Below are 25,083 nucleotides of genomic sequence, written 5' to 3'. Positions count from 1 at the left end.
TGGCCTGGAATTACTACTGAAACGTATTTAAACAGTTTATTTCTCAATTAAATGATAATTCATTTCTTATTTCAGTTACAGACCTTGCCCACTCACAGATGTCTTTTAGGAGAACTTAAAAAAAAGATAAAAGAGTGTTGTCTTCTCTTTTTTGATGGATGTGATCTATTATTACATTACTACAGTAGTACCACCCTTATTGACACTTTCATTTTCCATAGCTTCAGTTACCTGAGGTCAACTGCAATTCGAAAATACTAAATGGAAAATTCCAGAAATAAACAATTCATACGTTTCAAATTACCTAACAGTCAGAGTGATGAGATGATATCTCACCATATCCTGATGTTAATCATCCCTTTGTCCAGTGTCACCATGCTGCAGACACTCCTCCAGTTAGTGACTTAGTAGCCACCTCAGTTATCAGATGGACTGTCACAGTACTACAGTGCTTGTATTCAAGTCACCCTTATTTTACTTAATATGTAAATGGCCTCAAAGTGCAAGAGTAGTGATGCTGGCAATTCGGATTTGTCAAAGAGAAGCTATAAAGTGCCTCCTTTAAAAGAAAAGCTGAAAGTTCTCAAGGAAAGAAAAAAAAAAATTGTATGTTGAGGCTGCAAAGATCTACAGTAAGAATTAAATCTATCTATGAAATAGCCTAATTTATAAATTAAACTTTATCATAGGTGTGTATGTATAGGAAAAAAAAAACATAGTACATAATGGGACTTAGTACAATTTGTTATTTCAGGCATCCACTAAGGGGTTAGAATGTATCCTCCACAAATAAGAGAAACTACTGTACTATAGAACTATTGCAAACAGTTATATTTTGTTCTTGATTTCCACACAATTACTGGCAATTTTTGGTTTACAAAAAGAAATAAAGACTTGAGGAAGAAATAAACCAACTTTACTATTTAATTGCATAGCACTATTAAATCTCCATTCTAATCTATAGATTAACATAGCAGCATAAATATATCAAAATTGTAGGCATGCCAAAAATATTGTGGCTGTACGTGAAATCTTTTTGCATAAAGAAAATATTTGCTATTTAGTCATTAAACTTAGATGCGAGAGCCACTAGTCATTGGCTACTGAGCTCTTGAAGTGCTAGTCAGAAACGAACACATTGCAAATATAAAATACACACCAGATTTCAAAAAATTGATGCAAGAATGTAAAATACTTTACACATTTTTATGTTGAGGACATGTTAAAATAATAGTTTGAGTATATTAGGTTAAATAAAATATATGGTTAGTATTAATTTTTTCTGTTTCTTTTAATTGTTAATATATCTACTAGAAATTTTTAAATTACATGTATGGCTCACATTATATTCCTACTGGACAGTTCTTCTCTAAGGTATAAAATAAGGATAAGATCTCAAATATGTTCTCTTTTCTCCAATGTCTCCTTTTTAAACGTTTCATGATTTTAAAGTGAAGAAAAAGAAACCTACCTATATCACATATGATAGAAATTTCATGTACCATATTCTAACCCACTTTGCCATTCTCTTTCAATTGGTGTTTTTCAACTTTTTTTATTTAATGCAATAATTGATATGTTAGGTCTTCAGTATGCCAATTTATTTTTTTGTTTTCTTGTTTTCTTTTCCCTATTTTTTCTTTAGATTATTTGTATACTTTTTAGAATACCATTTTGTTTTGCCAATAATCTTTGTAAAGTTTTTAAATGGCTGCTCTAGGCATTATATTACATATATATATAACTTATGCAGTCTATTGGTATTATCATTTTTACCAGTTCGCATGAAGTAAGATACATTACCTCCTTTTATGTTCTTTTTATCCTCTCTGTTTATAATATAATTTTCTTAAATATTTTCTCCATATACATTTAGAACCCCTGTGGATAGTGATATTATTATTATTATTATTATTATTATTACTTCAAAGGTCAAACATAATTAGAAAACAAGAGGAAGAAAGCTTATTGTATTCACCAATATTTTTTGTTTAGTATGTTTTTCCTTCCTTCCTGATATTCCCTGGTTCTTTCTTTTATCTTTACCTCTATGTTTAGAAAAATTCTCTTACCCATTTTTTTAGGGTTGACCTGTTGACAAGAAGTTTCTTCTCTCTGAAATGTCTTGATTTCGCCTTCATTATTGAAGGATAATTTCTCTGGATATGGAATTCTGGGTTGATAGTTTCTTTCTAGCACTTGAAGAATATAATGCTACTTCCTTTTGGCCTTCATGGTTTCTGAAAAAAAAAAATCATTTTTCATTCAAGTTATTTTTCCATCTAAGTATGGTATTCATTTTTTCTTATTTTCAAGATGTTTCTTTGCCTTTAGTTTTCAGAAGTTTGGCTACAATATGTTCTTGTGTGAGTTTTCCTGGGCTGTTCTTGTTTGGAGTTCACTAAGACTCTTGAATGTGTAGATTTACATCTTTCCCCAAACTTAGAAAGTCATTATTTCTTTAAATATTCTCATTCCCACTCTCCTCCTCTTTTTCAGGACTCCAGTGACATGAATATAAGATTTTTGTTATAGTCCCATAGTTCTCTGAGTGTTGGTTTTATTTTCCAGCCTATTTTTTCTTTATTGTTCAGATTGGATATTTTCTATTCTAATTCTCCTCTCTGTCCCTCCATTCTGCTGTTGAGTCCATCCATTAATATTTTTATTTTGGTTATTGCATTTTTCTGTTTTAAAATTTCCATTTGGTTCTTCTTTATATTTTCTATTTCTTTGCTGAGGCTTTTATATCTTTGCTGCAACTTTTAATTTTTTGTTACAAATATTTAAAATTTCTCATTAAAGCATTTTTATAATAACCATATTCAATTTTTTGTCAGTTAATTTTAACATTTCTCTCAGGTTCTCTCAAATAATAGACAATCTATTAATTGTCTTTTATCAGTCAATCTGAGATCTTTCTACTTCTTGGTATGATAAGTGATTTTTAAAAATTAAAACCTGGACATTTGGATGCTAAGCTTCTGTTTTGGCCTATTTTTTTCTGACACTGTGTGGGAGTGGGGAGGCGGAGTATGTTACTTTGTCACTGCCAAGTAAGAGTTGAAGTTCAGGTTCTCAACTCAGCCTCCAAGGACACTCAAGTAGTAAGGGTTTACTCATTACTGAGCGGATGTTCTTGTTTCCCACTGAGTCTTTATTAACACCTCTTGGTGGGAAGGCTGGAAATATCTTGTTACTCTTTCCTATGAAGCTTCCACTGACATCATGGGAGGCAGATCTGTTTAACACTGTGTGATGGTGAACGTCCTAACTCTCCATTGGACCTTCTCCAACAACACCTCAGTTGGAACTGAGAGTTGTGCTTCATTACTACCAAACGTATGTGGAAACTTAGGCTCCCTACATGGTTTTTATTGACTCCACAAGGAATTATCACCTGGTGGAGATGAAATTCCTGGCTCCCTATCTGGCCTCTCTGAAACCATGCTGGCAGGAGTGGAAGTCTAGACTACCCACTCAGTCTTTGCTGTGGGGGGGGGGGGGTGGAATAGAGTTCTGGGGGGAGGGGGGGGTCACAATTAAAAAAAAATGTCCTGTGGTGTTTGGCTTAAGTCAGGAAGTACTGCGTAAAGTAGTCTGTCTTCCCCAGTTGCCCCTTTTCTGGTCCTTTGGATAGCGAGTTCCAACTTTGCGGGGGCAGTTATTTTTCTCCATTGGCATTTGTCAGTTGTCAGCTTCTGTAGTTCCAAGTCTGAATATATTAGGCAAAAAGGAAACCCAGAGAACTCAACACCTTATCATCCCTCGGGCATCAAGATCCCTAGCCAATTATCCTTCTCTCTACCTTTCAGAGTCTTCTTATATATACATGTCTATATATTTCTAAATATATATGTCTATATATTTCTATATATAGAAAGATTTTTAGTTGTACTTGGTGGGAGGAATAGGGAAAAGTATGCTTATTCCATCTTCTCAAAAGAAGAAATTCTTACCTCTAGATTTTGTTACTCTTCCAGGCCTAGTTCTTTAAGAAGAGAAGAGGCACCTTGAAGTTTATATGTCTTGCCCTAAGCTCTGCTTACGTACAAATGCAGATCCTTGTACATGTAGAGTCGAGGGCAGATGTGGAATTTGAGGCATCCCTTTTTTTTTCCTAGCTTTGTTTTGTCTGATCCACTTTGCCATTTTGAAACTATACAACATCTTCCAAAAAAGAGCTGTATCCAATACTTGATTAGAGAGGCACAAGGAAATACAAGTACATAAGGCCTGTTTCCTGACAGCATCCATCACCTGGAGGCAGTTATTTAGCTTTTTCCTCAGGCAGGACTTCTAATTATCATGAGGAACCACAAATTACCATGAATCATCTGAGATACAGGGTCAACCAGCCTATCTACCTGTACTGTGGGAGGACTGATTTTATTAGCGCTAACCAGGCTTGATAGATAGATATCAAGGCAGTCACAAATTCCTTTATACAAAAAGATGTATAATATTACTTAGCAGGTTACTTATTTATTCTGGCCAAGTTGTCACTGGACTTGATTTTTACCGAAGCTGGCTAATAGAGAAAACAGTAAAGAGGTAAAACAAACAAACAAACAAACAAAACAAAGAGGCATGGAGTCTGTCACTGAGAAGTGATTTGAAGAAAAAATGGTGTCCTGGCATTTAAATTGAAAGAAATTTTCAGTAGGCATGTGTAAGAGTAGAGAAATGAATTGATAATACTAGTTCATGTACTCACTGCACACCTCAACATCCTCGAACTTTAGTGTTCTCTAAATTGGGATCATAAGTTTTACCCCCTTTGTCTCTAAGGTTTTCTGTGAGGCCAAAATGAGGTAAAGTGTCTACTTTTCCAATAATAAGTGAGTAAAAATCCCTCAGAATTGTCAAATTTGCCTTCGTCGGTGACTCCTCTGTGTCCTTTTTTGCTTTCTCATCCTCTTTCCCTTTACTCTTCCATTTAGGGCATTAAGAAGAAAATGGAGAAGAAGAAATTTCAGGATCAATGAATTATAATGAAATAGACCTTTTAATGTCAGTTTTATTTTTTTATCATAAGCCCTGGTGGCATGGGAACAGAAGAGGATGAGGATGATGCAAATGGAAAGAGAAATGGAAGTTAAGGCAGGAACTTTCACTATTCATGAAATCTGTGTTAATCACTTTCTATATATCGGGCTCTATGCTAGACTTTGGAATAAAGAAGTGTTTGTGGCCTGGTCCTCAACAGGACACCTGTGTAGAGGTGCAGACAATGAAACACATAGTTATACACATAAGTATTATCAAAGAGACTTATGCAAGTGTCTTTGAATATCTACATAGATGTGTAGATACTGTGGGAGGACTGATTTTAATTCTACATAGATGTCCAGGGATGGAAAATTTCACTGAGATGATTATATTCAAGCTAAGTCTAATAAAAGACGAGGAGAAATTAAGAGGGATAGGAAATACTGGATATAAAAAAGGTGAGGAGGAAGGTCAATAGCACCAAAGAGTTGAAATATTAATAGAAAGGCTATAATTTACCAATAGCAAAGAAACCATTTTTTTTTTAAGACAGAGGCAAAACAGGTACAAGGTAAAAATTGTTGTATTTTAAATTACCATAAGAAAAATGAGTATTCATGGCTTTCTTTTAAAATTAGCACCATTTTAAGAACCAGAATTTCTTCAACTTGCCTCTGTTCTTAAAGCATCAGAAACTTTATGCCTGAGAGAGGAGAATAAAATTCTTCATTTCTTGATTTCTTCACATAAATAGACTATGAAAAGCACATGATGCCATGTTGACTTGCCTATTTTCTTGGTGGATTTGATAGGCCATGAGCCTTGGAGTTCTTTCAAGAGTATAAAAGAGCAGAACAGGAGAAGATCAAGAAGTTATTGTTGAAAGTAAATGTCATCAAAGGAATGGCATTTATTCTTGCATTTGTACATGTTTAACTCCACTAGGATCCTTGCTTCAAATCTCTAATCACTGATCACAAGCTGTTGTTAAACACGTGTCAGCACCCCACTAATAATATCTGTACTAAATATGCCATAATGTAGTAGAATAAAAACCTCTGAATATTCTTCCATTTTCTACCTTACTGAGATTCTGTTTCACGAGAATAATTCCATATGGCTTCCTTTAAAATAGAATACCACTCATTTATTTTTATCATCAAAAGAGGTTTCCCTTCCTTTATTTGTCATATCTGGTTTTTCAAAAAAGAAACGCATGGTATTTTTTATATCCCTAGTCTGAAGGCTCAAGAAAAAAATTACATTGGAAATAAAAATTGTGTTTTGCTATTATGAAATTGTGCATGGCATTAAAATAATAACATCCTGCTGGGTTAATGTGCCATCTCTAGATGCTGTAATGGAGTTAAAGCTTAACTGTCAATGAATGAAATAAGGCCTATTCAACCTAGCAAAAAAGTGAGGGTCAATTCAGATACCTGAATTCTAATATCGTGTGTGCTATTCACCTTTAAATTCCAGGGCACTAAAATCATCTCTTTTCTATAGTCTAATTCAACAAATGAATAGGCAGTATTGCACTCTACTTACTACAAGGAGAGAGAGATATAGTAGAATAACACAATCAAAGCAATTTGAGTTTTTGAGAAGAAAGGTGCTTTATAAATAGCAAGCATTATTATTCATATTCAGGAATTTTGCTAACTCCCACAGGATTTTTTTCCTTGTGATTATCTGCCATTTCCACTAAGCAACATTTTAACATTTGATGTTAAATAGGCGAATATTAAACAAGAAAAAAAGAAAATCAAGCACATGGAAATGTCTATATATTGTATTCTGCTGTATCATGTAATTTAAAATTCAGAAAGTATACAAGATTGATATAATTTGAGCCTATTTAAAGATATTCTGTCATTTTGGAATAAATGTTATTTCTCATAAAACTAGATATTTTATGAGGGTGTGACATTTTAAATAAATACCCTGTTCAAAAAAGAAAAGAAAGTTAATGTTTAGATTAGGTGATGCCCACTCATCATAGATACCTTCCTGAAATTGGATGTACTCACTCTGTTGAAATCTCTGAGATTTGAATGGTGGGTGAGAGGGTAAGAGCAAGGATGGTAGAGGACACTAATCTGCTAATAAAAAGTGAGTGTTGAGGACAAAGTGAGATTTTGCTTTTACTTGGATCTTTGGAATATGCCAAGGGTTTTGCTTTAAAAAGTAAACAAGAATTACATATATCCAGAAAGCTGTGTTTATAATCCTAGCCAGTAGGTCGATGGGGAAGACAAAAGAAAAATCTCAAAAAATCTCTCAATCCTCAAAATGACATCTTTCATTTTTCCAGTAGAGCTTCATTATATTGTGTCTTTAATATTTTTTTGTATCTTCATGAATTTTCTTTTAAATTAAATATATCCTTGAGTTAAGAAATTATCATTAAATATTTTATTGGCAATGAGCTCCTTAATTCCCAGTTGATAACAAAAGATCAGAGCATGTTTGGTAGATGTTTGAGGGGAAAAACATGGTCACAGAGGACACATCTTGGGGTGGGCACCAGGAGAGCACCAATGGAGTGGAGAGGTTTGAATGAAGACTAAACAAAATAAGAGAGGGGAACCTACCATTTGGTTTTGTGCTTTTCAAGTTATGCCATGTGAACAGATTTCTTTGTTTCTGATCTAAACCAGGTTTCTTTGCACACAATGGAGATTCTATCTTCTTCACTATTTTTGTCTATCTGTTTATTTTTACACATAACATACACACAAATGTGTTTCCTCCTTGAAAATTGATATACAAAACATGTTATATGTGGTATCTTATTTGATTTTGATAACAATTCTATGTGGTATATATAATTAATTCCATTTTACTGATGAGATAATTAAAGTTCAGAGATGTCAATTTCCTAACTCTATGTAACATATTCAAATACAGAACTGTCAAAAAACCAAAACCCTTTCTTATTTGTCATGCTACATTATCTTTCTCATATAGTAAGATGATTCATGAAGAAAAGTTGTTCTGTGATTTAGTATGTTTGGAAAGGGATACATACTATAATCCCATGCCTTTGGATAATGAGAAATAACACGAACATATTAAAGACTATGAGAAATCTCATCATTTATTAAAAATAAAACACTTTTGTATAACTGTATCACCCACTATTTTAAAAATTTTATGACCTCAAAATATTTTTCTGAAGAATTCTAGCTCCAACTTCTCATGGAGCTAGTATTTTTTTAGAATATAACTAGATTCTTGAGCTAAAGAAAAATGACTTAATACTATTCTTTCCTCTGTTCTCTTAATACTCCAATTATGTTTATACTTTATTAAAAGTCTTTCTTATTTGTTCATGAAGGTTTTTAAGTTTAGTATAGAAACTTGAATAGAATTTAGAGAGGTTATGCCTAAATATAAAGTCTTTTGTGTGAAACATAATCAACTGCTGGTCCAGAGAACGACAAATTACTAGTAATTTGCAGGTATCCTTCTTTTAGAAAATAAATTTGGATTTTGGCTCACTATGTTCACATTATTAGATTAGATTTTTTTTATTTCATCATTTTTAACTCATATTAGATCTTAAGCTCCATGAGGGCAGAGATTAATATCTATTTCACTTGCTATCAGATAGCCTATATTAATTCTTGTGCCATTAAGTTACTAAATAAATATGGATTGAATAAAAATCCTGAATGATTGAAGAACTAAAAAGTGGCTTAAAACTGAAATATATTCTCAAAATTAATCTCTGCTATTAAAATCCAGGAAGTGGTTGAGGATAAGGGGTAGTGACTGGGAGGAGCAAATGGGGCCTTCCAGAGTGCACATGATATTTGTTCCCTGGACGTTGTGCGGGTTTCATGAGTGTGTTCAGTGTGAAAATACAACAACCTGTGGATTTTTCCAGATGTTGATTGTACTTTAATAATATTTAGTGAAATAGTACCAATCCAAAAGTGACCTATGTTTCCATCTATTTCACCAATCCCTTCCTAATATGCCAGGGCTCACAGGCACACGGGGATCAAAAATTCACCGCCAACTATTGATGAAGAGTAGGGCATAGTTAAAATCTCAGCCAGGTAAGCATTCCCTAGATGGACCTTAAAATGAAAAAGATAACATAATGGCCTAGGCCTGGTACTTTCCATGGCCTGGTACTTTCCATCCTGTTCTGTATTTTCGTTAAATGCTGGGGCTATAGTAGAGAAAGAAAATTACCTATTTTGTGATTAGAAATTTTGATTTTCCTTGCATCACCTAATTTAGTCCATCCAACAGTTTTGAGTTGGGTATTATTGTCTCTGATTTATAAAGGAAGATACTGACATCCAAAGTGCTGAGACCAAAGCAACTCAGACTCTCTAGTCTTGAAGACCTAAACTTTTCTAAATACTGTGCTGCAATAGAATGGATTTTCAGAGGTAATGAGAGGTACCTCTGTCTTGGATTAAAACAAAACAAAACAAAACAAAAAAACATTCATGGTTCATTACAAATTGGACTCCAAAAACTCCATGGTCCCAAGATTTCAATTTACTTTATATATCAATGTTTGACATATGTGATTTTACTTTATTTTTATTCTTTTAGTGATCCTTAATAAAATATGTATATACCTTGTGTGTGTTTCGTATGTATTTATATAAAGACAAATATATATATGCAAGATATGAATGAAATAGTCATAACTATCAGTCAATATACATGTGCTCTGTGAATTTTTTAAAATGATGTTTAACCTTTCAAATTAGACATGTTTACAAAATTGAATAACATCCTCAACATCTCACCCTCTATTTAAAATTAATGTGTATTAGATTTAAAATATTTGTCAGCAAATATCTTCTGTTGTTTAAATGGTATGATAAATTTAGAAGAGGAGTACATTGGATAAAATATAGCTTATTCATGTTTGACTTAATCAGAAAGTGGAACAACGATAATAAAAGAAAATTTTTAAGTTGCTTTTTAAATATATTTTGATAAGGCCATACAAAGGCAAGAGATTTTATCAAGTAAATTCTGGATACAACTTACTTAGATTATGTTTTTTTCTGCCTTATGGAATGTGGATCAGAATCAAAACCCTGGTGCAAGTTTTCTTCTTTGATTTTTAAAATAATATTGTCAGTTAGATGCTGGGTAAAATCACAAAAATTGGGAGAAATCAGTCAACTCTGAAAGGTTCATTTAGTTTCTGACAATATTTCTCATACATGCAATGAACTATGCAGAAAGAGACTTGATTAGCATGTGCCATTAATCATTTAGGGAAAAGAAAGGGGGCCTTTCATTTTCAATGAGCAGAAACACAGTGGCAAATGAAGGCAAAAATGGTAGATGGCGAGTAGTTTATTTATCTCCTGGACTAAAGTCTGATTTGTAAAAAGAAAATATTGTGATTCCAGCAGCATCTATATGTGATTATTGAAGTCATTTATTCTCTGTGGCACACAAATATATCATTTGCTGAAATATATTGGCTTTTAAAATTTATATTTCATTATTTATTTTCACTGTTCAAAGAGAACATGAAGCTTTTTTTATCTACAAGCATATTCAGTAGAAACTGTGGCTTTTCTGCCTTTCAGAAGGGCTCTTCAGAGGCAATTAGCCTACCACCAGAGGTCAGAGAAAACCTCCAGAGTCACGTAAAAGGTACAAAGCCTGATCCTTTAGAAATAAAGGAAAACAAATAGTATTCAAACAAAATTCTAGGTTAGCCTTTGATTAGAGGGGATTTAGACTACAAATTAATATAGAAGTGGATATAGGTCAGATAGTTTTTGAAAAATTATAGGGCACTTATCACAAAAAGAGATTTGATCTTTGTATCAGTTGGGGTCCAGTAAGGAGATAGAAAATCACACAGTAAATTGAATAAGAAAGGTTGAAATGTAAAGTATTATTAAATGACAACAGGAGACTGACTACTAAGAAATAAAGAGAATTCTAAAGAATTCAAGAATAGGGGACTTAGGAAGCAGCCACTACCTCCAGAGATTAAACCAAGTACTCAACTAAGAAACACATTTGAAATATGTTCCCTGCACCCAACCAAAGTTGAAATTCAGACTTCGTTGGAAAAAGGTAGCTTTAGTGCACTGAACGGCAGAGAAATTTGCCAAGGTGATGCAGGATGGGGCTGGAAGGTAGGAAACTGTCAGTTAGGGTACTGGTGAGAGCCACTGAAAAGCTGCTTTTTAGGGGCAGCACTAACACTCTAGAAAACCACCCTCTGGGGAACCACCGCAATTCATTTGCGGGTGAGTGCCAGTGAGTGTCCTGCACATCAGCCAAGTGCTGCAGCAGCAGGAAGAGCAAAGCACGCTGGAAAAGAGGTCACTTCCTCAGTAGTGTCCCTCCAGTGCCATCTCACAAACCTGAACACTGGTCTAGCTGCAAAGAAGAAATGTTTCCAGGGTCCAGGTACAGTACCTCAAAGCAGCGCAAAAAAGAGTAAATTTGGAGTTAGGAAATTAATTGGTAATTGACACAAGTATATATTTGCATATGTTTATTTGAACGTTCATGCAAACAATTACACACTATGGACTCCTCACGAAAGTATTTTGTGTTATTAAAATTATTAAGATTGGCAGTTCTAACTATAGATGAGAAACATCATATTTGCTCAAAAACTATAATCTCATTTCTTCAGCAAATATTCACTGAGCTAAATACACACACATACACACACACACACATACACACACACACACATACACACAACACATACACATATTTAGTCCAAGGTATTTGATCTACATGATTAAAAATACTTTCCTAAATCGACTTTCTTTTTTCTATAAATGGCCCCCATATCCACTAAGTTGGACAAGGTCACAAACTGAGACTCATTCTAGAAAACTAGTCTTATTTGATCACAATATTAAAACAAATACTGTCATTCAAAAATTATACTTGTTATAATTCTCTAGTCAAGTATTCTTTTCTGTCTCCACTAGGACAAGATACTATCACTTCTTTCCTAAAAAATCCCAGTAGCTTCCCAAGTGATTTTTTAAATCAAATATCAACTTATTTGTGTAAATTTTTAAAAAGCATTTTAAAATTGTCAGATATATCTTAGAAAAGAGTGTGCATAATGTATGTTCATAATATAAATAATAACAAACATCGGTGTACCCTTTAATCATTATACCATTACCAACACCATTGAATATCTCTGAGTAACCTTCCCAATCTTGTTCTCTTACTCCCCTGACCCCCCATCAAACGTCACCACTTTTCTGACTGTTTTGTTAATAATGTTTTAAAAGTTTTCTACATATATATGCAACTTTGAACAATTAATTGCTTAATTCCATTTTAAAAGACATATATAAATAGAATCATGGAATCATGTTTTACGTTATTGCTTTTTTTACTTAAACTTTTATTGGTAAAGTAGCTATGACTGACTTTCACTGCCATATGATATTCTTTTTTGTGACTATTTCATGCTTTACATATCCATTTTACTGTTGAAAGAACTTTAGGATATTTCTATATATTTTTTTCCTTTTAAAAATAGTGATATTACAAATATCATATACATATCTCCTTGTGCAGGTGTGAAATAGCTTCTGTTTGACGAATGCTGGACTAGAGATAGAACACATTTTCGAGAAATAGTGTGCAAGACTACCCGTTGCTTTATGTACTCGCCAACGCTAAGTATTTCAGAATTTTTAGTTTTTGCCAATCTTGTGTCTTTGACATAGTAATTTATCGTGGATTTTCTGCAGTGTTCTAATCATTAATGAGGTTGCACACATTTCCATATATTTAATGGTAATTTATATCTCTCCTTTTTTGAAGAATTTGTTCAACTCTTATGCCCATTTAACAAGTTGAATTACTCTATCTTCCTACTAATTTGCAGTAATTATTCCTCAATTCTGGAAACAAATCTTTTGTCAGTTAAACATGGTGCAAATATCTTCTTCCATTAAATGGCTTTCCTTTACAGTCCTTAAATACTGCATTTTAATTAACAGACTTCATAATTTTACTGTGGTCTATTTTCTCAATTTTTTCCTTTGTGTTCTTCATGTATTTTTGTGTGTTTAAAAAATCTTATGCTATTCAGAGATGAACCAAACTATTCTATATTTTCTTCTAATAAGCTCCAGAAAAGTAGAGGCTGCTTGCCTTTTTTTAATGTTGTATTTCTACTGCCTCGCACAATATTTTTTAGATAGTAAGCAGTGAATAAATATTTTTAAATGAATGCATGATTTAAATTATTGCATAGGAAATTCTGAGGTAAAAGTTAAACTATTTTTGTCACTGAAGATCTTCTATGTAACTTAATGTTGTCAAATATCACTAATAAGATTAAAGATATATAAGATTTTTAGGTAAAATTTATAAAAATTTACTACAATACTTTTAAAAATTACTAATTTTAAAAATATTTTACATTTCAAACAGAATGCATATGTAATTTGAGCATAGCTTAAGGATCACTAATTTTCAAATTTAAGGTGAACCAATACCATATGTCATATACAGTGATGAGGATCATATCATGAGTAAAGCAAGATAGTAATGAAGAAAAGAAGGAATAAGTCCATGAATAGAACTTGGAATTCCAAAGTGTGCAACTGAACAATATGATGGAACCTGACCTAGTGGCTGTCTTTGATGGTGTGACTTTGGAGGGTACATATGATTTTATATTATATTTAACCTTCTAAGTCATTTAAGTATGGTTACTATTATTTAAAAAGAAATCGGTCATTTTATTTTTCCCTAGAAAATGTTACACCGTGCCTAAACAATCTTTATATATGTGTTTATGTACATGTATATGTTTGTTTTTTTTTTTAACTCTAAGAAAAGTTTCCCCATATCTTTACTGCATGTGTTCTATTCTCATATATTTTGGTCAAGAAGTACTTATGTAATTTATGAAAATCCTTATTGGTGTAATGGTAAACCATTTTATCCTGATTTAGCAGAAGTGGAGAAAAATCCTCCAATATTAAGAAATAAAATATTTTATATGGTATAACATTCTAATAGAAATCCTATATTTTAACATTTCATTTTTCTTATTTGGGTCAGAGAATCTCAATTTCTATAGTCTATTTTACTATTTTTAATTCGGTTCAAAATACTTCTTAAAGACTTATTATTCTGTACCAGGCAGGGTGCTACTTGCTACAGAAAAGCATATAAATAAGTTAACAGTCCCTGCTTTAATTGAAACAAATCATTTCAACAGTAGATGTATGAAGAAAGCCCCAGATCGCAAGATAACTTAGTTACCTGTGGGGGCAGGTGGTCATATAAATTTCATTGCCATACTAGGAAGTAATTTAATTATTTTACATGGCTCTGTATGCATTGGTTCAGCTTCAAGTTCTTAATGACATTCATATCCTAAGGATATGAGTACGGTTCCATTGCTACCTTTTCCACTTATGACTTCTTTGCAGTTGCAAGTTGACTGAAGGAAAAGGAATCCATATCTGACTCTGTTTAGTTTGGAAGATACATTTCTGAACATAGGAACATTACCAAAATTAGCGCTATGTAATATTATCATAGTCCAGTTACAGTGGAGCTGTGTTCTCAGAATTGTTTTACCAATTATCTTTCATTCTGTTTAAGACTCTAAAGTCATGACCTACCTTCAGAACTCGTTTCTGCAATGAAGCTTATGATGCCTTCATAATGTCAAAGGATGCATACCTATCCCTATGTGCTGACTGATCTTTACCAGCGGTTTCCTCAACAACCTCCGTGTAAAACTAGCATTTAAATAACCAGCATTGTATGGTTCCCTTATTTATTTGGGTCATGTCTATCACTATCGCTTGCACATCTTTCACCAATCAATATAGGTTCAAAACAGTTAGCGAGAACACAAAATGAAGAGGGGTTGCAGTGGAGTAAGTAACGTGTTACAGAAAAGGCTTGATTCATGAGAGAATGGTAGAACATTCTTTGACAAAATGAGAAAAAAACCCAGAATGTGTGAAAAAAAGTACTATAATGAATGTAAATCTATTTATATTTAAAGTATTAAAACAACAAAAATAATTACAACAAATCGGCATGGCAAGAAGGACAGGGTAAATGGGGCATGTATGTGTATTTTGTTTGTATATAATAAAAATGAGAAAACTGACCACTTATCATGTGCTAAGTCACTTCATGGGTGTTTTTTTTCTTTTACTTATCACCAAATTCTGCAGTGCAGACATTATTCCCAAAGGAGCAATCCTAATAATTAGATTGCAAAACTCAAGATTATGTTTGAATCTTGTAAAAAAATTCAAAATTCAAACCCAGGTGTGCTCACTCCTAAAGTCTGCAATGCTTCCCAGTAATTAAGAATGAATAACTATGAAATGAAATTATCATTGAAACCATTTAGTGTGGGCTGTGCATACTATCAGTGCTTAACTAATGCTAAATGCTGTTATTTTGTGTGTGTGTGCTACCATACAACTAGAATTTTCTAGGGAAAGAGATAGAACCAACACAGAGTCAGCAGGATCACCGTCACTAGTTGTTTTGTAAACCCAGTGTTTCTCCTGGTGTGTAGAGTACTTAGAGCAATGCTTTTCAAAATATATAGGGCAGAAGAGGGCAGCTTAATAGAGAAAAATTAAATGTGCAATCCCAGTAAGCATGCTGTTGGAAATGTGTGATCAAAGAAAATCTATCATGCAAATAAATCTGGCCAAAGAATTAGCAAAGAATCATTTTGTAAAAACTCCTTTGATAAATCTTGACTTATTTTTACTGAATTAGCTATTTAGGAAAGAAAAAATATATGATTAATTTAAACTTCAGTTATCACAGTTTAATGTGACCACTATTTAGCATACAGAAACTGATCTGATTTGATTGATAATGGATCTCTTTTTTAAATGTATTCTATTATAAAATTAATGTAACACATTTTTAGCAATTACTGAAACATAAAAGATAAAAACCCATAATCTTTACAACTTAACATATATTGTTATATTCAATGGAATGATGGCATCCTCTCCTTTCAATTCTATATAAACACCCTAGAAGTTATTATTTTAAAAAATTGTGTCAAGTTAAATGGTGGGAATGTATGTAAGACAGCATTCACTGCAATTTGTTTAAAGATCCATGAAATATAATCACAAACCATTTAGTAATTTTTTTGTTTGTTTTTAATCAGAAAGCTGGATCTGTAATAAAATGTTTCTGTCTCTTGGACTTTGCCTGAAAATTTGTTCTGTTAACGTACTTTGTTGTGACGTTGCAATTTTTGCTTTAAATTTTGGTTTAAGATAAAAATCAGCCAAGCAAAGAAAAGGTATGATTACCATGAATAGAAAAGGAAAAAGGTCTCTGGAATTTATTTGCTTTTAGCTTCATAATAATATCCTACTTCCTATTAAGTTAAAATATTTTGATGTATTATGATATAGCAGTCTTCTAAAATATATCTGAATTAAATGTCTGAGTTTGCTAATCTCTTCATTGTTTTCTAATGATTGTCTTCCTTTCTGCTGAAATTATAAATGGGTAGATAGTCATGTATGGGATGCTTGCATCTTTAATATGCCAACACCTTCTGTCTATAGGTCTAGAGGTCTATTGTGCCAGATGGAATGTTCCATAAACACTATAACAGACAAATTACATTAGATACCCTGACTAGCACAGTGACACACAGCACCTTGATATAACTCAATTTTGTCTCTGCCTACATTTCCAACCACTGCATTTTAAATCAGCAGTAGGACAGTATAAACTATCATCTCTGAATAGAATGATAAATCTGTCTACTATGTTTATAAAGCATTCAGCCTCTATTAATTTCCTCATAGCAATATTTATGATAATAGTCAGACCTTACAATAGCAAAACAAAATTATTTTTCCAAAAAACTATTCTTAAAATGCAATATCTTTATGTTTGTGTATTTTAAAGATTATGAAAGGAAACAATGGAAATAAATTTAAATCTTTGTTTTGATATGTGCAATTGAGAAAATAAATTAATGTAGACATTTTTAAAAATAATTTTTAAAGAAAATTAATAGCTGAAAGTTTGAAGAAAAGATAAATAATACCTATCATGAACTATAATGATTTTTTAGCAAAGAAGAAATATTTCCCTTCAATATATAAAGGGGGAGAGTAACAGAACACTCAGGGCAAATAGCGACTAGATAGATGATAGATAGATGATAGATAGATTGATTGATTGATAGATAGATAGATAGATAGATAGATAGATAGATAGATAGATGATAGATAGGTAGATAGAGATAGAAGAGAGAGAGGCAGACAGATGGGTGGATGGGTAGATAAATAGATGGACTTCAACCTCATCCTGTGAAGTCAAGAACAGTATGTTTTAAACTTTAATAAAATGCCTTCTTACATAGTCTAAATGCTTAATTTAAGCAAGCATTTCTAGTTTAAAAGCTTTACTGTAGATGTTGTTTAGATTGGAATTAATATCAAAAGTCACCAGCAGTTAAAGATAGAACAAAATACTTTTAAAGAAAATGATTTACTACAGAGATGAAGTTTTGACAGATCCCTTCCCTCACAAATACCTTCCTATCCACCGTTATCTGCCCTATTAGCCTCCAGAGCACTTCTCCAGAGGCCTGACTGTGTGACTGTCAAGGATTCACAGCACACCCTCCCCATGTCCCATTATGGGGAGCTTCTGTAGGAATCTGTTTCCATTCCCAAGACAAGGCGATAATTATTTTTCCTCTAGATGTGGCTTGCCTTTACAATCTAGTTTATTATGCAGTTTAGTAGAAACCAAGAAAAGCTTAGGAAATGCCTCATGAATTCATGGATTAAAATCATTGTCTTAATTGGACACTCCTTAATCTCATGAAGGAGACAATGAAATTTATAGCTGCATGACTAAGTGCAGAAAACGATCTTTTTTTTTAATGAGTGCACTAAAATTACATTTCAATGCACTAGTGGCAGTGAGTTAATTAAAACATAAAGCAATGGTAAACTATGTAAATGAGAAATTACATAAATCATAATGAAAATTTCTAAAATTAACTCCCTTTTAAAAAAGTAACTTTTCGGCAAGCATACAGTTGGAAATGTGTGATCAAAGAAAATGGATCATGCAAATGAGTCTGGCCAGTGAGTTAGCAAAGTACCATTTTGTAAAAGCTCTTGATAAATCTTGACTTATTTTTGCTGAATTAATTAGCTATTTGAGAAGAAAAAGTATATGGTTAATTTGAACTTAGTTATCATAGTTTAATGTAATCACTATTTAGAATATAGAAACTGATCTGAATTGATTGATAATCTTTTTTAAAAATGTTTTCTATTATAAAATTAATGTAAAACATTTTTAGCAATTACTGGAATATAAAAGAAAAATATCCATAATTTTTACAACCTAGCATATTTTCTTGTATTTTTTCAGTCTTATTTCCTATTCAGTCTTTTTTTTTTTTTTTTTTTTTTAACATCATGCAGTCAGCTAGTTTACACACAAAGGTTTTTCTTACTCTGTTATAGTCAGGTTTTTGAGTTTACTAGCCTTTGTAATACTCAATTTTAATGGTTGAAGAATATTCCATTATGTAGTTTTAAACTATTCTTTTATTATGGGATGTGGATATTTTCTTATTTACCAGCTGAAGCACATAAACTTGAAATATTTCTTACTTTTTGGTTATGCTTATTTCTTGTTAGACCTTGAAAAAGAGATACTTAGTACACATTTTTAAAATACATAAGTGAATGAGTAATATTACTGTTAAGGTGTTTTTTTCTATTCTAACAGTATTCCCCCCCAAAACTAATGAAAACCATGGAATCACAGGGAACTGAATTGGACTCCTCCTCTACTTATTTGTGACCAATGGCAAACTGCTTACATTTTCTTGGCCTTGGTTTTTCCAAGTATACAAAAGTACAGTACTAGTAACTTACCTTTTGAGGGTTTTTGTTTGAATATTAAACAAGAAATTGCATGGAAAATACTTAATATGGTGCCTAGTAAATTATAAGTCTCAATTATCAGTATTATCAATTCCTTAAAAATTTATGTTAATATTGATGATAATACATATATTCAATCCTTCAATAAATAAATTCATTAAATAGCATGTTTAAAATAGTTATCTAAAACCACATGATTATTTAATTAATACAATTCAATTAAACTATGCTGACTAAACAGTCTTAGATGGGCCGGGCGTTTTTTTTTCTTCCTGGAATTGGCCTAATTTGGGCATCATCAAAACTCACTCTTTGGATCAGGTATCCGTATAATTGATTGAATTGGCCAGGTAGTCAATATGAATTGGCTTTTGAGACAGTATTTATCAAATAGATGTGTCTCTGAGTGACATGTATAGCTGTAGGCATTCACATCTCACATTCCCACAATGACATGAGGATGTAATGTGCTCCTCTCAAGCTTTAATTTGGCAAGGATTCTCTGCCTCTGAAAGCAAGGCTGTGACAGCTGTCTGAGGAGGCATACAATGTAAGGGAGGAATTATACAGCTGCAAAGACAGGGCTCAGCTCTGTCATTACCATCATCATCATTTAGTATTTACCAGGGTGTCCATAATGTGCCTTGTGCTTTACAGGCTGCAGGCATCACTATGCCTCAGAAGAGAGAAGCAGATGAAAGTCAGCCCATGCCAGAGATGAAACAAACACCCAGGCTTCATCCAAGGTACATGCAATATTTAGAAAAAAGCTACTCATGTCTGAATCTTGAGAATGTACATGCTGGTGGGAAACTTCCCCGCCTGCATAACAGGACTTCAGAAGGAGAAGCAGCAAAGATGAGATTTAAAAATCTTTTAAAACAATGATCCTAATATTAAAATAAATTTGAATGTTATCTTGAGGGTATGCCATCTCTCTTTTTTTCCCAGAGGTGAGGTAAAGAAAGTGTATGGGATGTGTTGTTTTTCAAGTGCCATAGTTAAGATGTTAAATCACTCTGAGAATTCATTCATTTCTGGGAGTTTACTGCAAAGTCATGGCAAACAGTCTTTAGCAAAAATTTATATTTCAATGTGAGCCAATACAATATAGAAATTTTTAATTTGATTATATACTTTTTTCCTAACAACATTTTAACATTGTTTGTTATAAAAGTAAGATAAAGTATGGAAAATATAAAAATGTATAAAGAATATAGTAATAGCTAATTCTTTAAATTCACCATGTTTAACAGTTTGCATAGTATATTTCCATTCAGTCATCTTTCCATGTAGGAAAGACCTTCCTTCTGAAACTTAACATTCTTTTCATCATTAAAATGTAAGTACTTTCTCATGCAATATTCTAATAAATTATTTCTATTATTTTTAATAGCTAATTAATAAGTAATTCTTTATGATAGATAACTAGAAATTATATTCTTGGGACAGAGAAGCATGTCCATTTAAAATTGTGATGGATACCAACCAAGTCTTAAAACACACATACACTAAAAATCCACTCCCTCAAGTAATATATGAGAATTTCCCTTGCCAAGCCTGAATATTTGTTAAAGTTTGCTGTTTTATTGTTGTTATGATTTGCAATTCCACGATAAAAATCTGTTATTTTTCTTAGAATTATAAACAATCTAAAATGGCCAATAAAAACTCTTTTATAAGTTTATTGGCCATTTTAGATTTTTATTATGTCAATATATTGTTTATTTTACCACTTAAATTTGGCTGCCTTTTTTTTCAGATCTGTGCTAGCTCTTTATATTTTCTAGTATTGAAGCACAAATTGCACTGGACAAAATTAAACACAAAAGGAAGACTTTGTTCAAGGCTATTGAAATAGGGTAGGGAGGCCATAGCTCAGTATTAACTCAACTCTGCTGAAGAGAAGAACAGGGAAGGTTTAAGTGCTGGTGTGAAAGAGAGAACATAGGCCACCTGTGTTTGCTAATTAGTTTAGCCCAAAGGAAAATTAAGTTTTCTCATATATTCTTGATGGAAGAGTTTCACAACTTGGAAGAGGCTCTTACCTTCCCATAGAACCTTGTAGAAGGAGGCACACTCTCTTTTGATGCTCACTTTTCAAGGAGGTAGCGCCCAGGTTTGTGAAAAAGACATTCCTGGTTATAAAACAAAAAAGAGGCTTTTAAAAAATATTTAGAGAGGATTCTGGGATGATGGCAGAGTAGGAAGGACCATGGACCTATCTCCCTATCTAGGCAACAGTTATATTGAACAATTTATCTGTTGTAACTATTTTGGAAAACAGGAGTCTGTCAAAAGCTTTCAACTTCCAGGGGAAGATTTGGTTGGTAAATTGTGATTAATTTTGTTCAATTTCACCTCTTACCACAGTCGCAGCTACCTATTCCCCACTTCTAATCATGACAGATAACTATGCACATGTTCCACGTATAAGCTTGAGGGAAATAGGATGGGCAAAAGCATCTTGTCTTGGAAATATTGGGGATCAGTGCTTTGATTGCTGACTGTTGCTTCTGATGACAGAGGTGCAGATTAAAAACATGTGGCCATTGTTGTTGCACTTCCCCCCATTGTTGCAAGACCCACCCCCTCCCACTGAAGTAACTTCAGTGAAACTCAAAAGCAGTGTGAAACTCTTAAAGAGTGTGAATGAACAACTCTCTGGTCACTGCTCCTCTGGAGAAGACTGGGGATAAATAAGGTCTGTCTTTTCTCCAAGCTACCCTGGAATTCTCTTCTCCTCAGACCAATCAAGTTTGCAGTGGGTTACAGGAGAATTTCTATTAGTTGGTCAGGCAAACCTCATTAAAGTACACTGTGGAGAAAGGGAGGTGGAGTCCTATCCCAATAACTTGGTTACTTAGATTACGCCGAGGCTCCTGAAGACTCAGCTATTGAAGTGAGACTGTTTCTAGTTGCCTTCTCTCTCCAGATCTCGCTGTCAGGTAGGTCTGATTTCCTCCCTGAAGCACTCTCTTTGGAATTCATCAATTCTACATCCTTGGACATTCCCTAGCTAAATACATTGCTCTCCCAGAAAACCAGAGCTTCCACCTCTTCAGACGCCTTACAAAATTGTGAGCATTGGGATCTCTTTGGGTGCCAGATGGTTCCTCCACACAAGGACGCCTGTGGAGGAGGCAGAGTTCATCAAGAATCATCAAAATATTGCACATAGGTTCAGTTTCCTAAAGTCTCAATATCCAATGGTGTTGAATACTTATATTTAAATGTTATAGTATTTTCCTTCTTTCGAATGCCTTCATATAATTTATAAATTCAACATTATATAATTTATAAATTCAATATTAAATTCAATGTTAGTTAATTTATAAATTCAATGTTAATATAATTTATGATTATTTAGAGATGTGTGCTTATATCATGGATTGCACGTGAACATCTAAAAAGAAACATAAAATTTCAGAGCTTTTAGTGCTTTAGGGAGGGGGAGCTGGTCATATATACTCACAGGTAAATGCATCAAAATGTAAAAATAATGGTAATAATACCTTCTATTTTAAAATGTAAACGTACATGATCACATATACTGTCACATCTGAGTCTCATAACATGCTGAGAGGATGAGTTCAATTATTACTACCCCCACTTTACAGATAAGAAACAAGTTTAAAATTACTTTCTTAATGACATATACAGGCACAATAGTTCGGTTTTGAACCTAGTTTTTCTAATTTTGTGATTGTAACTCTTTCAAATATACTCTTCTATTCTATTTAACTGGGCAAGGAGCAATATCATCACTATGTTCATTACATTTTTTAAGGGCTAACATTAGGAAAATGAACAATTAGCTAGCTCACTATTATAGAACCAAAAACATCGTTACTTCTTATTCAAGAAGGCAGAAAAATTATATTAATAGAACCTTGAACTAATGAATAACCTTTTGTCATGAATTATAATGTAACACTTGTAACATTTAGCTATAACAATATTTTACTTTAGAGGAGCTTTCTCTGGTAATGTTGGCAACTTATGTAAAAATCAAGTAGAAAGAAATATTGAAAAAGTCCTAATGGAAATCATTACACAGGTGACCTACGCTTGCAGAATATTTATAAGTTAAAAAAAAATTCTATTTTCCCATTTAAGAAATAAAAGAAAGTAAGACAACTTTGGTCTTAGGTAATCTTGAGCAGCCATTGATTGCTCAATTGGACATAATTTTGGAATCAATGTGTTCATTCTCCTTCCTCCTTTCTTGTGATTCCTCTTCCTCATTTCTCTTACATCACCTGAGGTGTCTCCATGGCAGAGTCCATCCAGACATGAGTGTTCTCTAAGGATATGCATTTTGGAGTGGTCTTTACTATTTTTGAAGGTAGCATTAGTTCTCTGTGTGTGTGTGGGGCGGGCGGGGGAGAAAAACAAACACAAGGCACTCTTTAATTATAAGCTGAACTTCCAGACAACAAGTGTTACCCCTACTGTATCATTGGGCCATATACTTTCTATTTTGTAGGCACTAGTTAGTATATGTAGAATAATGGATATTCTTCCCGAGTATTAAAAAGTTTAAGAACTACTTAAATGCACTGGAGATGGAAACTTGTTCCTTCATCATATTAAGAGGCTAGGCTGTATTTTCTTATTTCATAGGTGCTTTTTTCTATCCCAAACTCTTCAGAAACATAGGTCATTTGATTTTCTTATAGCAATTTAGAGAGAATAACACTTGGCATATAGTTGACAACACATTGGGATACCAAGTGTACGTTTGTGAGAGAAAATACCCTTTTTGAGAGAATAGATAATTTTCAACATGCAAAGCCACTCTGACAAAGTGAGCTGGGTAAATTGGCTACTTCAGGTCAGCTTGGCTGCCCTGATGTTGTATTGAATGCAGAACAATGTCATAATAACACTGTATTTTAAATCTACCATCCCATGCACTATAGAAGAAGAACCCCTAGGTGCTAAACAAGATTAATAGCAGTGAAAAAGTTGGTGTACAATAAACTTGCAAATAATTCAGCTATTCCAAGTGGATTCACAATATACCTTTTAGTGTGGAAATAACATACCGCAATAAAACAAATCTTAAATAAGCACATATAGTAAATAATATGTATATAATTTAAATTATATATTTATAAATAAATTAAATTTATATGTATGTGTGTGTATATATAATTTAAAGAAAATAAAGTTGACTGGCATAGCAGTGTGTCTCTCCTCACAGCCAGAAGGGCCCATTTCCCTTCATCGGCAGGACAGAGAGAATCCTCCTGATTCTTTTCTTTTCTTCCTTTCTTTCTTTCTTTTTTTTCTTTTCCTTTTTTTTTTTTTTTTTTGGCTTCAACTGTTGTTCTGAAGCTCTTTGTTAGACATTCATAGCCAGATTAGGAATCTAGATAAACGAACTATAGTCCCTGTTTTTTAAATTAAGATTAGGAAGCAGCCATAGGAGTTCTTTAAAAATAAATTACAGTCCATTTTCTACAAAAGACAATCATGAAACTAGGGGACAATGAGAAATAGAATGGAGAAGTAAAGGACGTGGGAAAGTGCTGGATGATACTATTGATTCTTACCAAAAATTCATTTGTTCTTTGTTGTGAACATTTTCGTTAGGAGAATCTCCATCAAGTGTAACATGTTTCCAATGAATGTCCTCAAGGCAACAGGAGGAAAAACTCTCTGTGTCACAGCAAATGCTAACCCTGAAATTGAACAGGAGCGATCAATTCAAGTCCAAACAATAACATTTAAACAAATAATAAGAAAGACTCCAGGTCAAGGAATGATATAAATAAAAAGCAGTCTCTTGAGAACTGAGAAAGTTTCGGGTTTAAAAAAGAAATTCAATGAAAAGAAACCTGTCGAACAGTGTAATCATATTTCAACATAACTCATTTTTAGAGAAAAATGCAAGTTTTTTTCTTTGTTACACATCCAATTCAGAACAGAATATTGAACCTGAGTATACAGAAGATAGCAAGAGCTACTTTGGAGGATTTTCATTACAGTCGTTTTGATTGTCTTTGTTAGGATTACTTGTAAATCTTAGAGGGGGATGATTTTTATCTCCATTTTATTTCAAAGAAAATGGACACAGAGACATCCAATGATACATACATACCCAAATGGTGGAGATAGAAACATTGTTTTTTTGAGTACTTGTTAA

The 25,083-nt window shown here is 32.9% G+C and overlaps 1 long non-coding RNA gene across 1 annotated transcript in view; it reads right to left on the bottom strand.

The window, feature by feature from the left end:
- Positions 1–24,613, bottom strand: part of LOC107517492 — a 35,083-nt gene extending 10,470 nt beyond the window's left edge. Inside the window, exons 1-3 of the long non-coding RNA XR_001598535.2 lie at positions 24,491–24,613; positions 20,978–21,067; positions 2,073–2,240 (exon numbers count right to left, since the gene is read on the bottom strand). This is a non-coding gene — a long non-coding RNA (uncharacterized LOC107517492). The remainder of the gene's footprint in view (positions 1–2,072; positions 2,241–20,977; positions 21,068–24,490) is intronic.
- Positions 24,614–25,083: the final 470 nt, after the last annotated feature.

Source organism: Rousettus aegyptiacus, unplaced genomic scaffold (assembly GCF_014176215.1).
Source record: "Rousettus aegyptiacus isolate mRouAeg1 unplaced genomic scaffold, mRouAeg1.p scaffold_m13_p_4, whole genome shotgun sequence".
In the NCBI taxonomy this organism is placed as follows: domain Eukaryota; kingdom Metazoa; phylum Chordata; class Mammalia; order Chiroptera; family Pteropodidae; genus Rousettus; species Rousettus aegyptiacus.
This window is presented reverse-complemented; position numbering and strand designations above follow the sequence as displayed.